The sequence below is a fragment of the Microtus ochrogaster genome, chromosome 2 (genome assembly GCF_000317375.1).
Source record: "Microtus ochrogaster isolate Prairie Vole_2 chromosome 2, MicOch1.0, whole genome shotgun sequence".
Lineage (NCBI taxonomy): Eukaryota > Metazoa > Chordata > Mammalia > Rodentia > Cricetidae > Microtus > Microtus ochrogaster.
The window spans coordinates 24,255,546-24,265,524 of NC_022010.1; positions in this window are offsets into that span (position 1 = coordinate 24,255,546).

Below are 9,979 nucleotides of genomic sequence, written 5' to 3' on the forward strand. Positions count from 1 at the left end.
TTTGCCAGTGACCTTGCCAACAAAAGGCCTACCTCTTTGATTTAATTGTAGTGGGGCGATCTGATCTCGGTGTTGCGCGCGGTCCCTGCAGCCTGCTTCTGCTGCTGGGATGGTTCCCACCGCCAGCAGCCTGTGTCCTCTGCAGTCGCTCCGGTCCCAACCGGTCCCAACCGGTCCCAGCCGGTCCCCACTGGCCGTGATAGGCATCCTCCGGCCGCGTCCCGCCGCCCGGTCTTCCGGCCGCGTCCCGCCCATCATCCTATTCTTTCATTTTTTTTTTTGGAGAGGAGTGAGGTTTCAGGAGAGGGTTTTTCTGTGTAACAGCCCTGGCTGTCCTAGAATTTGTTTTAAAGACCAGGCTGGCCTTGAACTCACAGAGATCGGCCTGCTTCTGCCTCCCGAGTGCTGGGATTAAAGGCACCATGTCTGGCTCTTCTTCCAAACTTTTGCACTATTTTTTTTTAATAACCCAGGGGTCTAATTTGTGCTACCTATGTAGTCACCCTTCGTGGAGCATTCACTGGGATGAGGTCAGCCTCACTGGGGCCATACCCTCAAAGAAAACTGGCTTTCCCTCTGTTGGATGCCATGAACTGTCGGTAGCCTCTTGGCTAGGGATAAGAATGCATGAGTTCTTTATCCCTCTCTGCTGGAATGTTGACCGGCTTGATCTTGTTCAGTTCTTATATAGGCAGCCACAGCTGCTTTGGGGTTCATGAGTTCAACTGTCCTGTCATGACCTCAACCTCTGGCTCCTCCTCTGCAAGATGCTTCCTAGACTCTATGTGTTTTGTGTGTGTATGGGGGGGGGATGTGATAAAGATGTCCCATCTGTGCTGAGCACTCTCTTAGTCTCAACACATTGAGCAGTTGTGAGTTTCTCTATTTACTGCCATCCGGTGCACAGAAGAAACATCTTGATCTGATCCGCAAAAAAAGTGGCCAGAACAAGGTCACTTTTACACGGTGCAGTCAAACTGGAAGAGCACCGTGTCAAATGAAGAGAATTGAGTGTGAGTCTCAGTCCAGAGGGCACTGCCAGGTTCTCTCTCCCTGAACAAATACTTGGACAGATATATCTGTTAGGTACAGAAGAGATGGTTTATTAAGCTAGAAAAACTCTGCGAAGGCTGGAAATGAACCAGAGCTGGAAGCCATTGAGAGGCTCCGTGGAGCCCGTGCGGGGAACCTTGTGACTTTTCTATGTGATAATTACAAAGCACATGTGTTTGCTGCACATGTTCTGTTTATCTATTGTGTTACATGTAAAGGGGGTGTGGTGTTAGTGTTTGTGTTTCATACATTTATTTTTTTAATTCCAGAATTTTTAAGTGAATTCATTCATTGAGAATTTTATACATGTATTCAATATATTTTGATATATCTACTCTCTGCTTGCCCCGACTCTTCGCATACCTCCTTCACTATGCCCCCTCCCAACTTTATGTTCTCTGCTTTAAAACAAACAAGCAAATAAATGAAACCCACTGAATCTGATAATTAGTGCTTCCCATGTGCACACAGGTATGGGATCATCCACTGATGCGTGGGCAACCTACCAAGGGCTGCATGCCAAGAGAGAGCTGGCTCTCCCTCCTCAGCAAGGGGTGGGACCTATGGTTCTCTCCAGCCTTCGTGCTGGAATGTTGACTGGCCTGGTCTTGTGCACCCAATTACAGCTGCTGTAAGTTCATGGGTGCAAGGCCTTGCCTAGTCTAGAAGATGTCGCTTTGCCTTGCTCGTCCCTAATCTCTGGCTTTTATGACCTCCTGTCACCTTTGAGGATGGTCCCAGAGCCTTGTGGGGAGGAGTGTTGTATAGATGCCCCATTAGGTATGAGTTCTCCACCATCACTTACTCTCTGTCTACTGACCTGTTGTGAGTTTCTGCTGCTGCATAGATTGACCTTGATGTCTCTCCCGTCTCTCCCTCCATGCTGTCCCCCTTCCTGGGGATGCTAGGCAACCATGAGGACAGGGAGCTGGATTTACCTGCCATGTCAGACAAACTGGTTTCCCATTAGAGAGGCTCTAAGTCCGTGCCTGGCTTTGCCAGCCTATGCCATGCTAGGCATGTTTTAGCATGAGTCTCAAATCTTTGAAACATTCGGGGTTGTCATGAGAAACATAGGAGCTAATGAAAAATATCTCACACATAATGAGTGATTATTGGTCCATAAACTGACCACCTAATTGTCCCTGCATTTTGAAGATATTAGAAAAGAGAAATGAGTAAAGAAAGAATGGATTTATTTACAGTTTGGCCAAACTGAGGTTGGGGAAAGAAGACTAATTGCCCCCCACTGAGCCAGTGGTCCTCTAGTAATTCACAGAAAATTGAGATAAGGGTAATAAAGAAAAAAAATTATTTGTGAAACAGAGTAAGCAATCTTTTCCTGGAGGAGGCAGTCCGGGACCCCAGGTTTCCTCTGTGCTCTCTATAGCAAAGACTTTCAAGTACCCCAACTCGACGTTTATTTCTTTCGGAAAGAGACATGGTCAGAGGATAACCTTCAGAAGTCAGTTCTCTGCCTTTACCAGGGATGTGCAGGAAAATTAAAAAAAAAAAAAAAAGAGGGTAGAATTCATGTTAAGAGAAGGTGGTTGCTCCGAAGAGCCACCTCTCTTTGGGATGTCACCAAGGAGGCCATTTCTTTTTCTCCTGACTGATCTGAAGCATCAAGATGAACACATGAAAGGAGACAGTGTTAGCATTCACGCCTTATGCTGACCTGCCCCCTGTCATCTGGCCGGGTGCACTTGTCAGTACAGCAAATACCTAGCCAGCTCCAGGGTCTCACAGTCATGCATGCGGTGTCAGTATTCAGGCAAATACTTAGCCAAGGGTAATCTAAGCGCATGAGCTGCAGGGCTGCTTAAGTATGTATGTGTGTGCCAATGCCCCTTTAATTCAATTCAAGCAACCCCCCCCCAATCATTTCTCTCTCTCTTCACCACTTCCTTTTTCCAAGGCATCCTCCCCCACGAACCCCTCCTTTCACCCTCTATCAATAAACTTCCACGTGGTTCCGTTGTGCACTGTGGTTCATTCTCACCACCACTGGAGGACAACAGCCAGTTTGGAGAGGAAGTCTGAAGCCCTTCCTTATTGGGCTTCATCTAGGGAACAGAATGTGGGATTGGTGAGGGGTCGAGAAGTGCCATAGGGTTAGGAAGGAGCCTCTGAAATACCAATGGTGGAAGAGGAGACTCTAACTCTCCATACAGCATAGAGCCAGAGACATTTCGGACTCTTTCCTCCGCTCGTTAGCCCACTTCCATCATTAGGACTGCATTCCGTTTCTTAACAATCACTCTTTATTCTCATCTTGTGCCTCTGGCGCAACCTTCTGCCCTGGCACAGGGATCAAATGCCCTTTGAACTGTGATTCCAGGTTCTTTGCTAATACTAACCAAGGAGCATGCTTTCCCAGACACCCAGCTCCCTCTGCATGGTGTCTTTAACTTCCGTGCCTAACTCAAAAGACATGACATTGTCTCCATCTCTCCTCCTGGTGGCTGCCAGGATTTTCCCTTGCTTGCGGGGGGTCTTTTTCTCTCAAACTCTAATAGAATTGTAAGTAAGCTTCCTTCTGAGAGTGTTTTTAAAGTCTTTGATTAACAAGACTAAGAACTGGGAAAAAAAAGAACCCCAGTTTCCCCAGAAACATCATATAATACCCTAGGTGAGTCCAAAGGATTAGCATAAATCAAGATAAAGGAACTTCTCAAACCATAAGAAAGCCAGAGCTTAGATTTTCAAAACTGAGGCAGTGTTCTGGATTTGATCATATCCCACAAGAATACATAATCTGGTCCTCATCCTCAATACTCATTATTATGACCTTTATTGGAAGTAGGGTCCCTTTGTAAAACAATAAAATGATGTTTATTGTAAAACAATAAAATTTTACATAATTTTACAAAGGCATTTTCCTTCAAATGCAAACATCTCGCCTCTGCTTTCATGGGTGCTAGAGCCAGCTTCTTTCGTCATCAGTGCCTGGTCAGGACTTCTGAGACATCCTCCAGCCTTAGGAACTGAACAGCTCCAGGGCTTTCTGCTTCTCTGGTGTGAGACACCTAGTTTTGGACTACCCAGATCATATATATAAGTTAGCATAATAAATCCCCGCTTTGACACATATATTCGTTTTATTGATGTTATCTATGCCCCTAGAGTAGTGGGTTCTTCCTGTGGGTCGTGACCCCTTTGGTGGCTGCATATCAGGTGTTTGCATTGTGATCTATAACAGCAGCAAAATTACAGTTATGAAATAGCAATGAAAATAATTTTATGGTTGGGGTCATCACAACACGAGAAATTGTATTAAAGGGTTAAAGCATTAGGAAGGTTGAGAACCACTGCCCTAGAGGACCCTGGCTAATATAGTACCATACCTATTTCCTCTGTCCTTCTTGACTTAATAAATGATGGTACCCATTATTAGGATCTAACCTTTCGAAACAGGGTTTCTCAGTAGCTGTGGAACCAGTCCTGGAGCTTGCTCTGTAGACCAGGCTGGCCTCGAACTCATACATACATCTGCCTCTGCCTCCCAGGATTAAAGGTGTGTGCCACCACTGCCCAGCATATATTAGATTCTTTTTTTTTTTTTTTTTGGTTTTTTGAGACAGGGTTTCTCTGTGGCTTTGGAGCCTGTCCTGGCACTAGCTCTGTAGACCAGGCTGGTCTCGAACTCACAGAGATCCACCTGCCTCTGCCTCCCGAGTGCTGGGATTAAAGGCGTGCGCCACCATCGCCCTGCTCATATATTAGATTCTTACAATGAAATATCACCCGGTATCACCTAAACTTGTACAGTTTATCATGTGTTAATCGAAAATTAGACATACACACTGCACCGTGTATTGAAAGAAAAAGTATGAAACCGTCTGGTCTGGCTTAGTAAATGGAGCCAGAGAGCAACTGTGTTCACACAGGGACACCAGCCTCTGTGCGCCCTTCATGGAAATCACCAAGTTGCACTCACATGCCTGGTGCCTGACCTTGGCGCCGCTCAGGAGAACTTGAGATCAAAGGAAGGAAAGTGCTCTCTTCTGGTACTTCAATCAGGGAGAGAAGCAATTAAAATATGAATTAATCTAAGTGAGATGAAAATGCAGACGCTGAACAAGAGCATCCCTCTCACCTTGAACCTGCACGGAGCGCAGCGAGGCTCCTGTGATTAAAGACATTTTCATGCCATTAAGAACCTTCTCTTCTAATGTTAAAAAACAAGGTGTCACTCAAACACTCCGAGCCGCCTCGGTGAGGACTTCTCCCTCTCTGTCGAGTTAAAGACCTTGATCTTTTCGGTGTTCTGAGGTGGAGGGGGGGAGTTTTAGGAGGGGACACTGTGGGGACTCGGAGGAGGGCGGGAGTGTGGAGTCTTGAGCCAAAAGGAAGGGGCAACTGCATGTGGCACCTTTCAGATCAAGCTTTTCAGCTTCCTTAACTTGACTGTGCAGCCAGAATTATGGCTGCCAGGTAGTACTAGGAAGCTACAACCGAGGCATGTGACATGCGGGGTACACGCTCAGGGTTCCACCTCTCTTTTGTTTCAGTGCTTTCTTTGAAAAGAGAGACAATTGGAGTATTTATGGCCATAAGTTTGCTCCTTGCTCCCTTTGATCTCCAAGGCATGCTGTTAGCTCACTACAAAGTGGAATGAGACTGCAGCCTCGGAGGAAAATAGTCAATGAGGGAGAGTCTATAACCCTTCCAGGCATGTGCAAACTGTCAACCACGGGCTGCCTGAAAGGATAGTTGTGAAATTGGAGAAACATTATAGACACCAGTGTCTGGTCACAACATGGAAAGGTTGGACACTCCTGGGGTAGCGGGAGGAGGAGCTTGGAGTGTATGGTCAAGATACATTGTTTACTTATATGAAACTGTCAGAGAGTAAATAAAAGAGATTCTATTTTAAATAGAAAAGTTGGACCCCCTAAATGAATCTGACATATCTGACCTTGGCTTTTTCTGTTTCAGGTCATCCATTTTTTTATCGGGGTGTTGTCAACATTGTTTGCTCATCTCAAGATTTAGAGCTTGGGGATTCATTGGGTTGCTGCTATTGTTCTGGTTTAAATCCATTGCTGCAATGATTCTGACCCAAAGCAGCTGGGAGGGGAAAGGGTTTATTTGGCTTACATCTCCAGTTCCAGTTCATCACTAGGAGAAGTCAGGATAGGAACTCAAGGGAGGAACCTGGAGGAGACACCCTGGAAGAACTGCTCACTCATAAGCTCTGGCTCTACTGGTGTTCTGATATAGCCCAGGATAAAGCCCATGCCTAGGGAAGAGTGCCACCCACAGTGGACTGGGCCCACCTCCATCAGTTATCAAACAAGGGAATGCCCCACAGACACATCTACAAACCTGCCAATCTGATCTAGGCAAGGCCTTCCTTGGGTCACTCCTTGCGGGTGATTTTGGTTGTGTCAATTTAAAAAAAAAATGCAACTAGCACAGTGATTGTTGATGTTTTAGTTTGTATAGTGCTGGCCTTGCACATGCTAAGCAAGTTGACTAGATAGTTATGTCAACTTGACTCCAGTTAGGGTCAGATGAGAAGGAAGAATCTTAATAGAGAAGATGTCTTTGGTGCATTTTCTTGGTTAGTGACTGATGTGGGAGGGCACAGCTCACTGTGGGAGGTGCCATCCCTGGGTTAGTGGTCCTGGGAGTGTAAGAAAACAGACTGCACAAACCATGGGGGAGCAAACCATTCCTCCATAGCCTCTGCTTCAGTTCCTGCCTCCAGGTTCCTGCCTCAAGTTCCTGCCCTGAGTTCCTGTCATGATGACTGTGAACACACGAGCAAAATAACCCCCTTTTCCCTCCATGTTGTTTTCGGTCATGCTGTTTATCCCAGCAATAGAAGCTCTAACCGAGGTAGCAAATACTCTACAACTGAGCCATCTTCCCAGCCTATATCTTGGAATTTGAGAAAAACCCTTTGAAATCTCCATGACTTACCAAACCTGGGACCCTGGGAACCCCCAGGTAATCCCAGTCTGCTCTGGGAGAAGGCAGTGGTCCTGAGGCTGACCACTCACCTAGCTTCTGCTCTGGCCTCAGCATCTCCAGAATTTCCTGTTTAAATCACAATCCCTTGGAGCCTGAGGGCACCTGGGGTTTATCAAATCATGTTTCCTTGCTGCAGGACCTCTTAAGAAGGGACCAGAAGCATAACATTCACACAGCCTTAAGCTGTAAAAGGAGGAGTACTCCTGTCTACAAGATATGCCACACAGGCAGTATAAAAGACTCTAGAATTGGCAAATGTCACCCTAGTGTACTACAGTATTCTGTCCTAAGGTAGCAGAAGAACGAGGTGCCTGTCTCTTTTCCTATGTGACTCCTCTTCCTTCTCAAATGTGGGCAATGTGCTATCAATGAGGCATTTTGGAGGCTGTGATGTCACCCTGACTGATCTTCTTCTCCCATGACTGCTGGCTCTTAGCTACATTCAGAGAAAGCCTGAAGAGTCTACTTATTTCTCTAAGTTAAACCCCATAAAATCCCAAAGACCTCTGAGCAGCCAGCCCACTTCCTGTCTCCCTTTGAACACTCACCCTATGGGTTGCTTGATCTTGATTGACAACTTGATTGGATTAAAAGATACCTTGGAGTCTTGTCTGTTTGTGTCTATGAGGAAGCTTGGAGGAGTTATTAGACCATGACGGCTGTAAACTAATGAAACTTTTCTTTCACCAGTGGATTTTAAAAAATGTAAATAAGGAAATGGATAAGGCAGCCCAAATCATAGCTGCGTTTTTTATTTCCTGCCTAATGTCTCTCTTTTTTTTTTTTTCAAATGCTGGAGTATTTTCCCTCCACACTGCTCTGACTGTCAGATGGCAAACTTCATGGGACTAATTCTTTGAGATTTAATTTTAATTGTGTGTATGCATATGTGTGTGTGCGTGTGCGCATGTGTGTGCACAGGCGTGTGTAAATGCAGTTGTCCACAGAGACCAGAAGAAGGCATCAGATCCGGATGTGCAGTCACAGGCAGATGTGGGTTTGGGGAATGGAACTCAGGTCCTCTGCAAGAGCAGCGTATGTTCTTACGTGTTGAACCATCTTCTCAGTGCAGAACTTCTTTGTCTTAGAATTTCCAACAATGTCTTAGTTGAGTCACATTGGAACAGTTTAAAAATCATGCTTGCCACAGAAGCAGTCACTAGTAGAGAGTAAAAACTGTGCTGATTGGGCCAGCCTGGGCTCATGGCCATCCTGGAGGCAGAGGGACTAACCTCAAGTATCCAACCTCAGCGTGATGGAGTGATGATATTGCCCAGGACTGAAACAATGTCTAGTGGTTCATTTTTCAAAGGTGCCTTGAGCCCACTTGAGTCAAGGCTACAAATTAACAGAAAAAACCTAGTCCCCTGCAAATGCCCTTTAGTGTAGCTAGTTCCTGGCTTCCGCACTTGAACTCTGCTAAACTGTAACCACCCCCATGAGAAGTTTAAAGTAAAAAATTACTTACAAACAAGTTTGTCTGTGAGGTCATGCATATATATGATAAGCGTTGTAATAAGCAAGATGCAAAATATAGAGAAGAACCCACACCCTGGTTTTTTTTTTTTTTGTGGAGGAATAGCCAAATATAAGTGACAGAGGGGAAGATAATGCATGTGATGTCTTATCACATGATCTTCAGCCCTCAAAAAAAAAAAAGAGGAGGGATCTTACATGCAGGGCTTGTAACCATTCTCTGCTCTAAACTCAGTGTGCTACTATTCTAAGCTGCACCCCAACTTTACAGCATCCTAAGATAAATTGCATTAATTCTGCTTCTCTAAGTCTCTGGGGGCTCTTATTGTGAAATGAGAGCACTCTTATTATGAAGTGAAGAACACTTTCTCACATAAAGAAAAGCAAAACAGAAAATAATCTGGGCAGAAATACTATTCCATCCAAATGTAGTCGTGCCCCATACCCATGCTTTTACTTGCTCCATTTGCAGTAACCAGTATTAAACAGAAATTTCCAGAAATAAACAAGTTATGCATTTTAAAGAACCCAAAAACTTCCTGCATGCTAGGCAAGCAGTCCATATCCCAGCCCCCTTTTTGTAATGTAATGTTCCTTCGGAATGTTATACATGGATACAATGTATTTTGATCATATCTACTTCCCACATTCTCCCTTCAGTTCACTCAGGATTTCCCCCTTTCTGTATCTCCCTCCCAGATGCCGGAACTGTGGAAGGCGAGTCTTGTTTAGACGACACTAGAAGGTGTGTCATCAGAGGTGATGTCCTGCCATGTCCTGCCCTATCTCTACTCTGGTCTTCCTCCAGTCAACCATGCTATGAGCTACTCTGGTCCACCATGTTTTTCCCACCAGGATAGACTGAAAGCATGATCTAAATAACTCTTCCCGGAACTGGAACACTGGTGCTCATGAGCCAGGTAATACGCAGGGAAAGGACTTGGATCTTTACGTTGTGCCCTATGCAGAGAGCCAGCAGTCTGAGAAGAAGCAGATGAATGGGACAGATTTGGTTTTCCATCTCATTCCCAGCCAGCACATTACATATAGAGAGGGAACAAAGAAAGCCCGCTATTCCAAAGCTGCATCTTGCCCATGCCACCAGGTGGGCAGATTTGTCTCTGAGATTCTTCATACCAATGTTTCCTTGTCATCACCTGCACTCCATTATTTTATTTTGATTGGCAGTTCAAGGGTATAGTTCACTGCGGTGGGAAGGCATGGGAGCAGGGGTGTGGGGGTGCTTGTTCACATTTCATCCACAACCAGGAAGATGGGAGACATGAATACGATGCCCACCTCTCTGTAGTAATATGAGTGGCGAGGCTGTGTCCCCATTACCCCGGCTGCACCCCGGCCGCCTCCGGCTAGCTTTACCCGAAATAATTACACAGACACTGTATTCATTTAATCACTGCTTGGCCATTTCTATCTAGCCTTTTCTAGGCTAACTCTCGCACCTGGACTA